The sequence below is a fragment of the Capra hircus genome, unplaced genomic scaffold (assembly GCF_001704415.2).
Source record: "Capra hircus breed San Clemente unplaced genomic scaffold, ASM170441v1, whole genome shotgun sequence".
In the NCBI taxonomy this organism is placed as follows: Eukaryota; Metazoa; Chordata; class Mammalia; order Artiodactyla; family Bovidae; genus Capra; species Capra hircus.
This window is the reverse complement of record NW_017189574.1, coordinates 80,503-99,062: the sequence shown is the minus strand read 5'-3', so window position 1 is coordinate 99,062 and position 18,560 is coordinate 80,503. Positions and strand designations below refer to the sequence as shown.

The 18,560-nt window shown below is 43.9% G+C and overlaps 1 pseudogene; it reads left to right on the top strand.

Moving 5' to 3' along the window:
- Window positions 1-18,560, top strand: part of LOC102178890 — a 62,367-nt pseudogene that overhangs the window by 25,577 nt on the left and 18,230 nt on the right.

The window sequence follows — 18,560 nt, the reverse complement described above, 5'->3', positions numbered from 1 at the left end:
CCTTGACCAGCTGTGTCTTGCTTTTGCTCTTGAGCATGCCTCTCAGGAAGGGTCTTCTTCCAGTGTCCAGGAAGACCCACCCTGTCCTGTGATCTGGTGTCCTATCTGACCTGGAGGGCAGTCTTGCTCTGGAGCCATCGTTTCCACAGAGCAGCTCACCTGCATGGGTCACCTCAAGTCAGGACCTTTCTGCCCAAGTTCTGTCCCTGCTCTCAAAGTGTGGTCCACTGAACCTTGCCAGATGAAAAGATGACTCGTTTTACATTTAATCTTTCAAAGTATGAAGAGGAATAGAGATTAGGCAGAGTTGGCAGTTATTTTTTTCCTACATTTTCTCCAAATGATTAGTATTAATGAACATATTACAAACTATGCCTGGATGGTACATTTAAGTGCTTTCAACTTTAAAAATTAATAGCAAATTAATGATGGTAAAATTTCTCGTGGTGGGAAGATGGACTAATCCTTCAAGTTAAGATAACAGCTGATGAAAAATTAAAGCGATCTTTTGAGAAAGGGCATTTTGGAGCAAAACAATTGTTTTGCTATCACGTTTTGTTGGAAAGTGTGGCCATCTTGCTTATTAGAGCTAAGATTCTCATTCGTGGACTGGATTTTAATTCAATGCAGTAACACCTCATTAATTTTTTAGACTGTAGATAAGCCAACTTGGCTGACTTGTAAGGTATTTTGAGGCTAAACATACAGAAGGATGTTGCCTCATAAGTGCTTGGCATTCTGAAGTTCAGAATGTTATTTATGCAGTAACTGTGGCTGTTGCTGTCTTAATTGTTTTTTTTTTTCTTTTTTCTTTTCCCAAACTTTAAACTTTTTATTTTGTGTTGGAGTATAAGCTGATTAACAATGTTGCGGTAGTTTCAGGTGAACAGCTGAGGAAATCAGCCATACACATACATGTATCCATTCTTACCCAAACCCCCTCCAATCCAGGCTGCCACGTGACATTGAGCAGAGTTCATGTTCTGTACTGTAGGTCCCTGTTAGTGATCCACTTTAATTATAGCAATATGTTCATTTTAGTTCTAAACAAACTGACCCAGAAGTAAGAAATTAGCTCTGGAATTGTGAACCGAGAGGCTTTGATTTTTCTCTTCAGAGTTTCTCTGAAGAATATTTTTCCTGAGAAAACTTAACAATGGTTTTCATAAACTTGCTAGTTATTCATTTTTGGTGGAAGTAGTATAATTGTTTTTCTTAACAGCTTTCTTAATGTATAATTGATATGAAATAAACTGCATAATTTAAAGCTTACAGTTTGATCATTTTTGACATAATCATACCTGTGAAACCATCACCATAATTAAGGGAATGAATATACCCATCTGTCCCAAGGGCTCCATCCCTTTTGTAATCTCTCTCCTGTCTTCATCCTCCTTCATCCCATCCCCAGGTAACCTCTGATGGCTCTCCCTAACTTGATTAGAATACATTTTCTAAGACTTTCTATAAATGAAATCAGTTAGTATGTAATTTTTAATGTTATTGTTGCTATTATTGTTGTTATTATTATATTATTATTATCTTGCATGGGGGCAGGAGGCAGGTCTCATTTTGCACTGTGAGAGTTCATTTCTTTTTCATCCTTTCTTAGTATAGTCAATCTTTTTAAATTTGGGCATTCTGATTGTTGTGTAGAGGCAGTTCATTGAGGTTTTAAATTAATGCATTTCCCTAATGCCTAATGAGGCTGAGGATCTTTTTCATGAGCTGATTTTACATACATTCATATAACTTTCTGATGAAGTGTCTGTTAAAATATTTTACCCATTTTTATTTGTTTTTTTAAAATTTATTTTTAATTCAGGGGAAATTTCTTTACAATGTTGTGTTGACTTCTGCGGTACGACAGTGAGAATCAGCCATAATTATACATATATCACCTCCCTCTTGAGCTTCCCTCCCCTACCCCCATTCCACCCCTCTAGGTCATCACAGAGTGCCAAGCTGGGTCCCTTGTGGGTTTTTTTTAGTATAAATTTATTTATTTTAATTGGAGGCTAATTACTTTAGAATATTTTATTGGTTTTGCCATACATCAACATGAATCCGCCACAGGTATACACATGTTGCCCATCCTGAACCCCCCTCCCTCCTCCCTCCCCGTACCATCCCTCTGGGTCGTCTCAGTGCACCAGCCCCAAACATACAGTATCATAGGGACTTCTCACCAGCTATCTATTTTACACATGCGTGCATGCTAAGTCGCTTCAGTCATGTCCAACTCCTTGCACCCTTATGGACTGTATGTCAATGCTACTTTCTCTTCATCACACTCTCTTGAGATTGTATAAATCTTTCACTTTTTACCCATTTTTAGAAATCATATTAACTTTGTTTTCTTACAGTTGAGTTCTGGCATTTGTTTAGAAAACCAGGACACAAATCATTTACCAGGTATATGTTTCTGCAAATATTTCTCCAGTCTGCTGGTTATCATCCTTTTACTACTGTCTTTGCAAGAGCAGAGTTTTTAGTTTTGATGAAATATACTTCATAGCTGTTCTGTGAATCATGCTTTTGGTGTGGTAGTTAAGAAATATTTGCCAAGCCCAAATTCACAAACGTGAATTTCCTCTTTATCTTCTTCTCAGATTTTGTTTCGCCTTTGAAGTTAAGTAGTACAGAATCATTTATTGAAATGACTGTGTTTTCTTTTGCATTTGTTGAAAATCGTGACTGTGATTATGTGGTTGGGTTTATATATAGATTATTCTGTACAATTTGTTTCTTCATCTTTATGTGCTGCTGCTGCTAAGTCGCTTCAGTCGTGTCCGACTCTGTGAGTCCCCATAGATGGCAGCCCACCAGGCTCCCCCATCCCTGGGATTCTCCAGGCAAGAACACTGGAATGGCTTGCTATTTCCTTCTCCAATGCATGAAAGGGAAAAGTGAAAGTGAAGTCACTCAGTCGTGTCTGACTCTTAGTGACCCCATGGACTGCAGCCTACCAGGCTCCTCCATCCGTGGGATTTTCCAGGCAAGAGTACTGGAGTGTACAAGAGTTGCCATTGCCTTCTCCTCATCTTTATGTGACTGTCTTAATTACTTGTAGCTTAATAATGTCTTGAATTTAAGCAGTGTCAGACTTTCTTTTTTCTTTTTTTAAATTTTAATTTGAAGTTGTTTAAGCTATTCTAAGCCCTTTATGTTTCCGTATGAATTTTATATCAGTCTGTCGATGTCTATAGCAAAGCCTACTGGGATTGAATTTGTATGACAGAAGAGTTGATGTCGATTTTTTATTCATTATTTTTAAATTTTTCCTTAAAAAGCACTCACTCATGAAACTATGTGAGTCTTAAATTTTCTTTATGGGAAGGTATTTAAGCACAGATTCAATTTCTCTAATAATTATAAGATTCTCAGATTATTTCTTCTTGAATGAGTTTTAGTAATTTGTGTCTTTCAAGGAATTTGCCTTTGCATGTAATATGTCAAATTTATTAGCATAAAGTTGTTAATAATATTTAGTTTATTTTTTTGAATATTTGTAGATTCAGTAATGATGTTATTTAATTTATTGCAGAGAATAACTATTTAATTTATCCAGAGAATTTGTACCATCTTTTTTCCTTTTCAGTCCACATGTCCACATTTCCATTTATTATTGTTTTTCTTCTGCATAAAATAATTTTTCACATTTTTTGTAGTGCAAACCTTCTGGTGATAGATAGTTTTGCTGGGTGTAGAATTCTAGGGTAACAGCTTTTATTTCACTACTTTAAAGATGTTCCCTCACTGTCTTCTCACTTGTGTGTGTCTGACAACAAACCTGAAGTTCCTATTATTGTTAATTTATGTATTAATATTGATGGAAAACTGCACTCACCTTCCTAATAACTTCTTCAGTTTCAGTTCAGTCGCTCAGTCGTGTCCGATTCTTTGTGACCCCATGAATCGCAGCACGCCAGGCCTCCCTGTCCATCACAAACTCCCAGAGTTCACTCAAACTTCCATCATCGAGTCAGTGATGCCATCCAGCCATCTCATCCTCTGTCGTCCCCTTCTCCTCCTGCCCCCAATCCCTCCCAGCATCAGACTCCTTTCCAATGAGCCAACTCTTTGCATGAGGTGGCCAAAGTATTGGAGTTTCAGCTTTAGCATCATTCCTTCCAAAGAACACCCAGGGCTGATGGCCTTTAGAATGGACTGGTTGTATCTCCTTGCAGTCCAAGGGACTCTCAAGAGTCTCCTCCAACACCACATTTCAAAAGCATCAATTCTTCGGCGCTCAGCTTTCTTCACATTCCAACTCTCACATCCATACATGACCACTGGAAAAACCATAGCCTTGACTAGACGGACCTTTGTTGGCAAAGTAATTTGCACTCATATCACAGTGCATATCATAGTAAAGTAATGCTCAAAATTCTCCAAGTCAGGCTTCAGCAATACGTGAACCATGAACTTCCAGATGTTCAAGCTGGTTTTAGAAAAGGCAGAGGAACCAGAGGTCAAATTGCCAACATCCACTGGCTCATCTAAAAAGCAAGAGAGTTCCAGAAAAACATCTATTTCTGCTTTATTGACTATGCCAAAGCCTTTGACTGTGTGGATCACTATAAACTGTAGAAAATTCTGAAAGAGATGGTAATACCAGACCACCTAACCAGCCTCTTGAGAAATCTGTATGCAGGTCAGCAAACAACAGTTAGAACTGGACATGGAACAACAGATTGGTTCCAAATTGGAAAAGGAGTCCGTCAAGGCTGTATATTGTCACCCTGCTTATTTAATTTATATGCAGAGTACATCATGAGAAATGCAGGGCTGGAAGAAGCACAAGCTGGAATCAGGATTGCTGGGAGGAATATCAATAACCTCATATATGCAGATGACACCACCCTTATGGCAGAAAGAACTAGGAAGAAGAACTAAAGAGTCTCTTGATGAAAGTGAAAGAGGAGAATGAAAAAGTTGGCTTAAAGCTCAGCATTCAGAAAAGAAAGATCATGGCATCTTGTCCTGTCACTTCACGGCAAATAGATGGGGAAACAGTGGAAACAATGGCTGACTGTATTTTGGGGGGCTCCAAAATCACTGCAGATGGTGAATGCAGCCATGAAATTAAAAGATGCTTACTCCTTGGAAGGAAAGTTATGACCAAATGAGACAGATTATTAAAAAGCAGAGATATTACTTTGCCTAAAAAGGTCTGTCTAGTCAAAGCTATGGTTTTTCCAGTGGTCATGTATGGATGTGAGAGTTGGACTATAAAGAAAGCTGAGCACAGAAGAATTGATGCTTTTGAACTGTGGCGTTGGAGAAGACTCTTGAGAGTCCTTTGGACTGCAAGGAAATCTAACCAGTCCATTCTAAAGGAAATCAGTCCTGGGTGTTCATTGGAAGGACTGATGTTGAAGCTGAAACTCCAATACTTTGGCCACCTGATGCGAAGAGCTGACTCATTTGAAAAGACCCTGATGCTGGGAAAGATTGAAGGCAGGAGGAGAAGGTGGTGACAGATGATGAGATGGTTGGATCATGTCACCAACTCAATGGACATGAGTTTGAGTGAACTCTGGGAGTTGGTGATGGACAAGGAGGCCTGGCATGCTGTAATTCATGGGGTCACAAAGAGTCGGACATGACTGAGTGACTGAACTGAACTGAACTGTGAGGCACATTGTAGTCAGAATCTGAATTGTCATAGTTCGTTTCGGTTTGTTATTGTTCTCTGTTTATTTCTCTTGATCCTGCAGTAATTATAGCTATTGGACATTGGAAGTGAAATAGGTGTTATGAAAAGCTTGTATAAAAGTATTACAAAATGTGTTTCTTTTATGTTTCAGGAAGATTAAGAAAGTGGACTATGATTAGTTCTATAAATTCTGCCTTGTTTATTAGAACTGTGTAAAATTATTTAAATTGTATGGTAATGCCTAAATTGTGTAGCACCCATATATCACAGGTCAGAGTGTGTTGTTCTGGTCCATGGACTGGTTCCTTGTAACAGCAGGGTCTTCTGTCTTGAAGATGATGAATAGGATGTGCAGGTGGACATCAAGGCTCAGGAGAAGGAGGAAGAAGAGGAGCCGAAGGAGGAGCAGCAGGAACAGAGAGAGGAAGAGGAAGAAGTGGATGAACAGGATGTGATGAAGGTGCTGGGGAACCTGCTGTTGGCCCTGTTCATCAGGTACTGGATCTGCATCTGCAGGGGGATGTTCTTCTTCATCAGCTTCGAGGGTAAAATCGTGATGTACAAGGTCATCTACATAGTGCTCCTCCTCTTCTATGTGGCCCTATATCAGGTGGGTGCTTGTGTCCACCATTTACCATCCTCACATCTGTCCAGGGGTATGCCTGAGCTCCCTTTGGTGAGGCACTGAGTTACTATGACCTCATGAACACATCATGTAAAGGGGTTGATGAGATTCAAAAAATACAGGCTAGGAATCATAAAATGAAGAATGAGCCCCTCCACCTGTTCACTAATTTGAAATATTATGTTCTGAAAAAGTCAGAAAATTGGTTAGGGTGGCATCCTTGTCTTGTTCTCGACCTTAGAAATGTCCATTGACAGATGACTGGATAAAGACGCGGTATATTTATACAATGTAATATTACTCAACCATAAAAAGAATGAAATAATGCCATTTGCAGCAACATGGATGGACCTAGAGATTTTTATACTAAGTAAATCAGACAGAGAAAGACAAATACCATAGGATGTCAGCTACATGTGGAATCTAAAATACAGCACAAATGAACTTACTTCCAAAACAGAAGCAGACCTGCAGACATAGAGAACAGACTTATCGTTAACCTAAAATGAAAGTGAGAGTAGGGATAAAATTGAAACTTGAGATTAACATATAAACACTGTTATCTATAAAAGAGATAAACAAAGACCTACAGAATAACATAGGGAACTATACCCAGATTTTGTAATAACCTATAAAAGAAAAGTATATATATATATATATACACGTATAGCCAAATCACTTTGCTATACACCTGAAACTAACACAACATGCGTGCACGCCAAGTTGCTTTGGTTGTGTCTGACTATGACCCTAATGACTGTAGCCCGCCATGCTCCTCTTTCCATGGGGATTCTCCAGGCAAGAATACTGGAATGGGTTGCCATTTCCTTCTCCAGGGAATCTTCCTGATCCAGGAATCAAACCCGCATCTCCTGCATTGGCAGACAGGTTCTTTATCATCTGAGCCACAACGGAAGCCTTCAGATTCCAATCTACATCGTCCCAACTCTACGAGCAACGCAGCCTCAAAAACTAAAAATGAACTTGACTTTACTTTCAGACATCTGTAAATGGAACCACCTGTCTTCATTGAATGGAGCAGGTATTTTTGTGAGTTTTCTGCTAACATGCTTTTTCCTCATTTGTTGTTCACCGTCTGACTCACAGGTGCACTGAGTGGTGGAGGCAGATCCTGAAGTACTTCTAGATGTCTGTGGTTATCTGCATGATGCTGGTGCTCATCTTTATACACACATATCAATTTGAAAACTTCCCAGGCTTGTGGCAAAACATGATTGGACTGAAAAAAGTAAGTAACTGTGCTGGACAGCAGGGTGGAAAGTGACCCACCAGGTGAAGTTGCGAGGGCATGTTGTTCCAAACACATTGCTGGGAAGGAAGTTTTGGCAAAACCTGATGTTATCACTGGCTGTAAGTTCCTCCAGAACAGAACTCACTGGTCTCGGTTGTTTGGGGTTCTCATGACCTAGGCCTGAGCTTTTGGCGCATAATAGGTACTCAATAAGAATTGACTGGAAAGTGAATTCTCAGCGCCTTATGGCTTTTCTAGTGTCTGTTTCATGTGAAGCTCACCTGCCTGGCTCCTCACAGTCACACTTTCTCCCTTCCTAACTGGAGGCTTGTAACACAGAGCATCAGCCTCCCTCCCTGATGGAGCTGGTGCTGAGATTCTAAGCAGTTGTTGTTCAGCTGCTAAGTTGTGTCAAACTGTTTGTGACCCCCTGACTATAGCATGCCAGGCTTCCCTGCCTTCACCATCTTCCGGAGTTTGCTAAAACTCATATCCATTGAGTCGGTGATGCCATCCAACCACCTCATCCTCTCTCGTCCCCTTCTCCTGCCCTCAATCTTTCCTGGCATCAAGGTCTTTTTCAGTACGCTGGGGCTTCCCATCAGGTGGCCTAAGATTTGAAGCTTCAGCTTCAGCATCAGTCCATCCAGTGAATATTCAGGAATGATTTCCTTTAAGACTGACTGGTTTATCCCCTTGCTGTCCAAGGGACTCTCAAGGACTGCTTGGCCATGGAAACTAGCAGTGATGAGCTCTTTCTCGTGCATGAAATAGACAGGACTATAGCCTTTTCTACTCTGTTCCTCTAAACTTCCTAAATTCCTTCCTAAATTCCTAAATTGAACCAGAACTGGGCATAGTGTCCAGAGGAGGAGCCATAGAGCTGAGTGTCCGGAGAAGGAGGCATAGAACTGAGCACCTTGCCTGAGCCAGATACTTTTGTGCACCTGAATATCAACAAGAAGCCAGACGGAGTCTGAGTCCTGTGGAATTTACATTCTAGGACAGGAGACAAACCAAAAAGCCTACTTTATGTCAAATAAGTTACAAACAGACACATCTGTGAAGGACACAAAAACAAGCCGAGATAATGAACAGTGGGGGCACAATAGCTAGAGATGGAGTAGTTCAGGGAGGCTTTCCTGAGAAGGTGTCATTTTTAATTTTTGGCTGCACCACCTGGCATGTGTAATCTTAGTTCCCTGACCAGCACAGATTTACCATGCCTTCGGCAGTAAAAATGCTGAGTCTTAACCACTGGACTACCAGGGAAGTCCCAGGAGATGTCATTTAAACTCCTGAAGACTAAGAAGGAGCTTGTCTTTAGGAAACTGAGTTGAGAACTGAGAGGTAGAAGAACATTCCAGGAAAAGAGAACAGCAAATGCAAAGGGCTTGTGGCAGGACAGGGTTTGGTGAGTGCACTGAATAGCATGAAGTCTCACCTGCAGGGAGGCTGGAGGTCAGCCAGGCTCCCGGAGGTGCAGGGCTCCTAGGTGGTGATGGTTTGCATCTCATTCTCAGTGAAATGTCTACAAGTCTTTAAAGCACCCTTGACTGGCTGAGAAAACAGTGATGTGTGGGGGCCAGAATAGTAGACACATCCAGGTGGTCAGCCAGCAGTGGTGGTCGGGGGGAGGGGGTGGTCCTGAGATGGAGGATGGCAGCCTCACCTAGAATAGGAGGCACTAGAGAGGAAGCAAGAGCACAGATTCAGGAAATGAGAGTGTAGGAACGTGGATGGTGGAGACAGGAAAGTGTGGGGGTGAGGGGGCATTCTGACTCGGGCATTTTGCACGAGGTGGACGGTTGTGCCAGGGAAGCCCGGAGTGGGGAGGGGGCGAGAACAGCTTAGCTGCTTCAGGAACATGGGAAAATGGAGACTTCTGTCTTGAAAATGTTCAGTGTGAAATCACTGAGAAATAGCTGAATTTTAGTGGGCATATGGGTGAGTGAGCCCACAGGGGAAACCTGCCCTGTTTCACAGGCTAGAGGACCTTGGCCTGAAGCAGTTCAGGGTGGCTGAGCTGTTCACGCGCATCTCCATGCCCACCGCCTTCCTCCCGGTGTGCCTCCTGCACCTGCACTACTTCCACGGCTGGTTCTTAGAGCTCACCAATCTGAAGTCCATCCCCAGCAAGGAGGACAGTGCCATCTATAGGTGAGCCCACGCAAGCGCAGCCAGACCCTCCCGTCCTTTCACTGAGAATCTCAACCTGTTCTTGCCATGACAGTCAGCCTCTGAGCGGGGGAAAATGAGCAAAAATGTGGAGTGTTTGATGGCACTTTACGAAACAGTAGGTAGTGATTTGGGTTTCCTACGTGGTGCTCATGGTAAAGAACCTGCCTGCCAGTGCAGGAGACATCAGAGACACAAGTTCGATCCCTGGGTCAGGAGGATTCCCTGGAATAGGAAATGGAAACCCACTCCAGTATCCTTGCCTGGAGAATTCCATGGACAGAGGAGCCTGGCTATAGTCCATGGGGTTGCAAAGAGTCGGACATGACTGATCGACTTAACATGCACGTGGGTAGTGATTTATGACATTTCATGGGTGATCTTGACAGGCGTGTGAGTTGGTCCAGAGGAGTTGTGCAGACTGAAGTTCCTTTGCGATGGTGATGTGTCTTTTGTATATGGGGTGATGGGGTATTTTTAGAACTGTTTACAGAATCTGGCTAAATTCAGAGGGTGAGTTTTCTGTTGCACTGACAGGCAGTAAGGAAGTCTCTATAAGTGAAAGCATAGTACAGACTTCTCCTTTTCATTTTGGGAAGGAAGGAACTCGGCTGAAAGGTTCTGCTATCTTCGAGTAACCAGAGTAACATTTAAGGAAAGGGCGAAGGCAGTGATTTCTGCGACCAGTTCGTCCCCTGTTGCTGTCTTCCATCAATAAATACTAATACAAAGTGTTTCCAAGCAGCCAATGGGATCCGTCTTGCCCTGGCCATGCGTGTAGAGCCACAGCGGGTCAGCACACATCCCTAGGTCTGCTCCATCTTGGGAACATTACAGGCATTCGTCTAACTGAGCCTTGATACAGATTTTCCTCTCTGCTTCACGTAATAGCCTGTGATTCAGCTCCTGGAAAACATTTGTTGCATAGATGAGGGAGCAAAGTGCTGCCTTCAGAGGAACACAGACGCCACAGGTGGAAATTCCCCTGAGCTCCTCAAGGGAAACAGTGAGTCCATGGAAAGAAGATAAAGCAGTAATTCATTAGGCATAGTTCATGAAATGTCAGACTGTGAACATTCTGCTGTGCTAGGGGTTTGTTGTTGTTCAGTCGCCCAGTCATGCCTGACTCTTTGCGACCCCATGGACTGCAGCACACCAGGCTTCCCTGTCCATCACCAACTCCCAGAGCTTGCTCAAACTCATGTCCATCAAGTCAGTGATGCCACCAACCATCTCACCCTCTGTCATCCCTTTCTCCTCCTGCCTTCAATCTTTCCCGGCTTCAGGGTCTTTTTCAATGAGTCAGCTCTTCACATCTGGTGGCCAAAGTATTGGAGCTTCGGCATCAGTCCTTCCAATGAATATTCAAGGTTGACTTCCTTTAATATTGACTGGTAGAATTATGGAAAACTGAGTGTGTTGAACAGGGTTTCCTTAAGTACGTAAACATGGTTTAATTATGTGGGTTCTGAAAAAGGATAGCAGCCTCCTATCAAGATGTGTCCTCCTGTTTTCCTCCACTGTCTGGCCAGCCTATAGCCCCCTCACCTGGATGGACAGGAAGGAGGCCCATGGTCTGGTCAGTCTGAGGCCATGGCTGGTCCTCCTTTGGCCAAGGCTCAGCCCCTAGAACCCTCTGAACTATTACTTTTCTAAGAGAACGTAAAGGGCGAGGCAAAAATGAGTAATGTCAGCAATGTGTATGGTTTGGGGTCAGGGGATTTCATTTTTGCTCCTGTGAAAAGAGTTTTCTAGGAACTCAAGGAGTTCAAAGGACTCATCTGAGTTTGGCAGTTTGGGATTTCATGCAGGAGTTTCATATAAAAGTCCCCAAATTTCTACCTGGAGCATGGGACGTGTATCCCATCATTTCACAATTCTTTTCCATTGTAGTATTTTCCTTACTAGTGATTTTTAGTCCCTAGGACCCTAGTAAGTGGCTACATTAGAGTCAAAATGATGAAGAAAGAGGTCTTCAGAACTGGATTGACTGTCATGCTTTGCCTTCTCTGTTCCTGCCCCCTTAGTAGATGCTACACCCGCCCCCCCCCAAAAAAAAAATCCCAAACTGGGAATGATCAGTATGTTTTATCCCTTAAACTGATTCTGGTCCTGTTGTTTCTGTAAACAGCCAGCTATCCTTTGCCTGTTTGTCTGTTGTTTGTGTGGCTTGTGTCTGCCCTGTAGGCAAGTGTCACTTGTGTCTGAAGAATTCATCATGTAGAGCCCTCGAGAATTTAATGTGGATCATCGAAGCCAAACTGAAAGGTGAATTTTGGCGGGATCATACAATTTAATTAATTTATATTTTGAAGTATAGTTGTTTTACAATGTTGTGTTACTTTCTGCTGTACAACAACGTGAATCAGCTATACGTATGCATATATCCAATAAGAGAAGAAAAGAAAAAGAAAATAAGCAAGTACATGTCAGCACACTTTATTCCACTGACCTCAGAACATTCTTTGTTCATTAAATTAGCAACTCATTTCTGACATTCTGTGATGATCTACCTGCTTGACATCTCTAAAAGGAATTGCTTGTGAAGGAGAACCTCTCTGAAAGTCCAACGGCAATACAGAATCTTGACCACAGTTCTCGAATATCACAGGCATTTTAAATGCAAAACCAACAAGTTGCATATGAGCTTATATTTTCATCTAGTTAAACTTATTCATTAAAAAAAAAAGTAAAATTCCAGAGATGTGAAATTTACTCAGAGCCTACAGTATTACAGATACAATAACATTAGTCAGTGTCTGTCTTGTAACAATCAGGCTGAAATGAATAATTTATTGCAAATGAGGAGGACTACCTGCATTATCTGTAATAGGCCTTTTCCTAATGTCTACTTTATTGCCCAATAACATTCCTTCAAACGTTCATTTGAATATGAATAAAAAAGATATGCTCTTTAAAAACTGAGGAGCAAGATCATACTCATTACTATTTGCTGTGAACTAAGCTGGACCCCCGAGAATCACTGAGCTCCCTAAGGCTACAGCCCCCTCAGCCGGGCTCCCGCACTCTTCACAGGAGATCTGATCTGGCAGCTCACCTGGTGCCTGAGGATGGGGTGTGTTGCAGGCTTCTTACTCCTGGAAACATTTGCATTCCACTGCATATGCTTCAGAAGGCCACAGGATGAGATTAGTCCATGCAAAGGTTGCCCAACATTACACATTATTTAAGAATTTAAAAAATAATCCCTCCTTAAACTGTGAATGACTTGATTCCTAGAGGATGGTTTGCCGTGTTTCTAAGAAAGCATGACCAGACGTGCCTCAGCAGTCTCTGCATCTTGCCCTTCACCACTGCAGCGTCGTCCACTCTCAGATTAGCTGCCCAGCTCAGGGCTCCCAGTCAAAACACACTGTGGCCGCCATCCTGGAATGCACGTGGTGTTAGGGCCCCTGCACCCAGAGTACAGTAGATGACTGTAGCATGATGTGTGATCTCTGACTCTCCTTATGACTCTTCTGTTCTTATCTCCTTTTTATCCCTTTCTATTTCCATTACTTTGAGCAGCATCAAGAAAAACTTACCAATCCACCACAATGAGTAAGTCCCCCTGTGAAGCCATGAAATTCTTGCTCTACACGATGCCATTTCATGCTTCTCCCAAGGGAAAAAGTGTCAAATTTAGGTGTTGATAGCTCTCATGACTGACTCATCACTAGAATCTGAATTGGAAGAGCTCACCAAACCTGAGTTTACAGTTCATCTTTTAGAAAGAGCTTTAAAAAATAAAAAGCAACCAGACGCTAACAAGCCCACATGCCAGGCTGCATAGTGACTTCCATTTTGTTCATCCTCCTCCACATGCTACTCACTCTCAGCTCCCAACGCCCTTCCCTCCCTGTCTCGGCTGCTCTCTGCCAACAGGCTGGCCCACCCCGAGTGAAGCCTTCTGGACTTCACCATGATGAAGCTGACCGCTAGCCTGGAGGTAGCAGAAGTCAAGCAGCTGGCTGGGCCTGGGGAGGAGACACTGGGGGGATGCCCTGCAAAAGCCAAGAAGGGTGAACCTGACAGGGACAACGAGGATGAGGATGAGGATGAGGACAAGGAGGGTGAAGAGGAAGAGGAGACGTCAGGTAAGCTGCCTGCCCAGGAGCCGCTCGGATGCTGACTCACAGGTGGAGGAAACAAAACGCTGACTTGCTCCAAGTGAATGAAATATATACTCAATATATAAGTATATAATAAAATATATATTCAATATATGCTCAAGTATATACTTGACCTGGGCAGTGAGCTAGAAACTGTGGGAACAATCTGTACAGCCCAGGCTTCCACTCACAGCTGCACACATGTCCTGCCTTGCAGATCTGAGGAACAATTGGCACTTGGTGATCGACCACCTCACAGTGCTGCTTCTGTGGTTCCTGGAGGGCTTCTACTAGCTGCTGATGTTCCTGTGGTGGATACTGGAGCTTCACATCATCAAGACCATGTACTCCTGCATCATCTGGGTGTCCGTGAAGGAGGCAAGTGACGCCGTTCTGTCTTCAGGCCAGACCCAGCAGGTGTCTGCTCCAGCTGGAGCCCCAGGCCGCTCAGACTTAAGGTCCCCCACTGAGCGCGGATGGGGCAGCGGCGGACACTGACTCACAGATGTGGTTGTGTGGCACATGCCCAACCAGCGTGGGTATGTCTGAATTCCTCACAGCTTGAGGGCACCGCTAAGGTATGTTCTCTCCCAGGAGAGGTTCCTGAAGCTCCAGGTTGGGCCAAGGACCCCCTGAGTGTCCTCCCAGAAGCCTGTTCACCTCTGTAGTTTCCTGTTGTGATGTTACTTAACATCATCTGGTTGTACACTTGTCTGCATACAAAATGTATATCTTAACACCCATGGCCGTTTCTTGTACATAAGAGCTCAGCCAGCCTTTGCTCAACTCAGAGGAACTGAATCAGTCAAGTTGCCTAAAAACATCCAGGTTTTTAGATGTTGTGCCGCGTGACATATTTTTGTCTGCATTTCCAACAGTGTCTGCACCGTCTGGACATGTGTGATCATCGTCTGTAAGATGATGTACCAGCTGCAGACCATCAAGCCTGAGAACTTCTCTGTGAACTGTTCGTTGGTGAGCCTTGGAGATGGAGGTCTCCTTGCCTGGCCTTCAGGGAAGGGAGGCAGACCTCGGGGGACCCACATCCCCCAGCACTCGCCTTCAGGCCTTCATCAGCTCAGTGAGTTGGAAGTGTCCTGGTCCTGTCTCTCCTGATGTTGACTCCCTCTGAAATGGGTCCTCCCTCCCCATCCCTGAGTCCCTTTGCTCAAAGCTGAAAGAGACTAGTCTGAGCTTTCCTGACTGTGGGGCTGTCTCTTACTCCTTTCTTCCTTCTTTTCAGCCAAATGAAAACCAGACGAACATACCCCTGCACCAGCTGAACAAGCCTCTGCTCTACAGCACACCCACTGATCCCACGGAATGGATGGGCCTCAGGAAGTCATCTCCTCTGCTTGTCTACCTGAGGGTAAGGCTTCCTCATCCTTAGCATTGCCTCTGCCAAGTTCACGTCTGCAGCCCTTTCCCTGGAGACCACTCACCTCACCTTTGAGAGCCTCATCCTCTTACGTGGGGTTTGCAGTCACCTCCAAAACACATGACTGAATATTAAAATCAGTATTGAATTGTGCTGAAAAGAAATCAGCTGAGTAATTTGAGATTCGTTGAATAGAGTATGATGAATATATTCACTGGAATGTTATGAAACCACTCAAAGACTGAGGTAGATTGATGATATTATCAGACACTGAAAGATATCCAAAATATATTGTAATGTTGAAAAAGAAAAGCAAACTTCAAAACAGGATACATAGAATGATGTCTTGTAGGCACAAAGAAAAAATATTGAGTAAATTATACCAAATGGTCAGGTAATTATTTCTGAGAAGTAAGGGTACCATGACAAGAAATGTTTGCTCTCTAAATTCTACATATTTTAATCAATGGCATCTATTATGTTTAGAAGTAATCACATATAAACAGCATATCTTTGAAAAATGAATTCTGATTTCAAATAGTTGCAACAAACATAAAGAAAGCAATATAGTTCAGATTATTCACATGTTACTATAATGGATAGTTTGAGCATTTTATTTTGATGGATTATGCTGATGATGTAATTAAAGCCTTTGTACTCAACTCCTGGAGTCTGAAAGTGTACTAAGCATCTCCTCTCTCTCTCTTGGTGTAGATTTTTGGTTTTTTGCTCATATGACCAATATTGTTTGTAACATACAAATGATGTCTACCATTAAGAGCTGTTACAAGGATAAAACCAACCCATCTTTGCAAAGGGTGATTAAATTAATGTCTGGCACATAAATGTTACCTATTTTATATTATTATTTTGTAGTATGTTCAGCATATTTTTCACTCTACTGCTCTCTCTAGCCTGATTTCAGAGGTACTATGTTCAAAACTTGCTAAATTGAGCCCCAGTCTGCAGCTCAGTCTGTTTCCCAGGGTCCCTGTAGGATGCTATATAAGAGTTTCTCACATTTAGTTGAAGAGAAGGCTGGAAACCCTTCCGAGTAACTGGACCCAGCTATCTGGTTCGGTGGTACTTTTTCTGGATCTGGTGTGACCATCGCCAGTCATTGGTGTAGAGGTTCTAAATCCTGTTATCATGAAAATTAGCCTGATTTGCAAACTGGAGATGACTCCACCCTTGTTACCACAAAACAGGGAAAATGAGCATTAAAGTCAAGACTGTTTCATGGATGTGGGATCTGATCACACACTGTCCCTTTAGACACCCACAGTGAAATGAGATGGCTTTTTGAGGAGACTGTAAATGACCACGTGGCATCAAGTGTATTTTCCTTGTTTTCTAGAACAACCTGCTGATGCTAGCCATTCTGGCCTTCAAGGTCACCATCTACTGCCATCAGGAGTACTACCAAGGATGGAACAACCTCTCAACCTCTGTGTCTAAAACCATCTTCCACAACATCACAAGACTCCAGCTGGATGATGGACTTGTTAACTGTGCTAGGTATTTCATCAATTACTTCTTCCACAACTTTGGTCTGGAGGTGAGTTTCCTTGCTGACCTGTTCTCTTTTCTCTAAAAATTCCACTGGCTGCTTTCAGCCAGGTGGCCACGAGGGCTTTGTGGCACATCTACAGGCCCTGATTTCTGTCTCCTTGGGATCCGGGGGTCTGGGGGTGAAATTCTATGGCAGGGATCCCTGGCCTGGTGGAGAGTCTCCAGGACTCAGTGCCTGTCCCCTGCTCTGTGGCTGTGGACACAGCTTCTCAGGATGCCCAGTCTTACAGATGCCTGGGTGTCTGTTTAGTGCCTTCTGAATGTATGACCTCAGCCAGAGCACACTGTTTTGACCTGAATAGTGTGGAAGGTCTGCCCTCAGTACTCGGAACAGTGATTCTTATTGACGGTCATCTGATCAGTCTTCTGTCTTCATGATGAAAACACACTGCAGAGGCAGAGCAGGTGAAGAACTCATCCAGAGTCTGGCCCCAGGAACACGGGTCTCCACTGCCCCTGGGAGCTGCCCACTGATGCCATTCCCCTTCCCTGTAAAGACGACTTTCTGCCTCTTTCATCTTCACACAGATCTGTTTCCTCATGCCAGCTAACGTGATCAGCCAATGCATAGACTTCTACACCATGATTCATACCTGCTGGGTGATTGCTGTCCTGTACCGGCACAGGAGTAAGGCCATCACTGAGATCTGACCCACCCAAGTACTGCTACTTTCTGGCTTGCATCATCACCTTCCAGCATTTCATCTGCATTGGCATCCCCCCTGCCCACTGCTGAGGTGAGTCCTCCCCCCACCAGCATCAGAGCTGGGAAGGGGGGAACTCAAGGGCATGAGGGGCTCCCTGACCAGCTCCTCCCACCCCACACCCAGCAGACTACCCCTGGAGGTTCAAGGGCACCAGCTTCAATGACAGCATCGTCAAGTGGCTGTACTTCCCTGACTTCATCATTTGGTCCAACCCTGTGTTCCTCTTGTGTAAGTGGGGAGCTGGGGTCCTGCCTGCTCATCTTTCCCCTAGTGGCGCATTCCTGCCCCACCCCCTGCCACCACACCTCTGCACGTACAGTCTGGACAGGCTGTTAAATCTGCAGAGTTAATATCATGTTAGCATTCCAAACACTTTTTTCACTTTGGTAACTTTATCTCCTGCCACATACCCCCACTATCCAGCCCCACACACCTGTATGCACCCACCTTCTGGTGGGGGGGGGGTCTGTGGGGGTAGATGGGCCTGGTCTTGGGGAAGCAGTTGCTTCTTGCTGCCACCACGGACATAGACCTACAAACTGGATAGGACAGAGTAGCTGAAAGGACAAGGCCAGACCACAGATGCTTCTGTTCCACCAGATAATTTCATGCTGCTCCTGTGCACCTCACTTCAATGCCAGATCTTTGAAGATGAGAATAAGGCCGCCATATGGATCATGGCAGGTGACAACGTAGAGATCTGCATGAGCCTGGATGTGGCCTCATTCAGCCAGCACAACCCTGTGCCCGACTTCATCCATTGCAGGTAAAACAGCCACCCACAGGCAGCCCCTGAGAAGACGTGACCCCGAAGTCCATGCCTCTAGCTCCCCTGCCTTTCCTGGGCACTGACCTGCTTATTGCACCATGAAGCCAAGAATATCAGGGCCAGATGGCTCAGTGATCTGGAGGCCAAACCTCCTTGTTATCCTCCATCCTCCATGAACATGCCCAGGGCAGTTCTGGGGAGCACATGCCCCTGAACCCCAGGACAGCCAGGGCCTCACATGCTCCCAGCAGCCCTGGAGGTCCTCCCTGTTGCATGTTGGCTGGTGTTTGCATGCTGTTCCCACA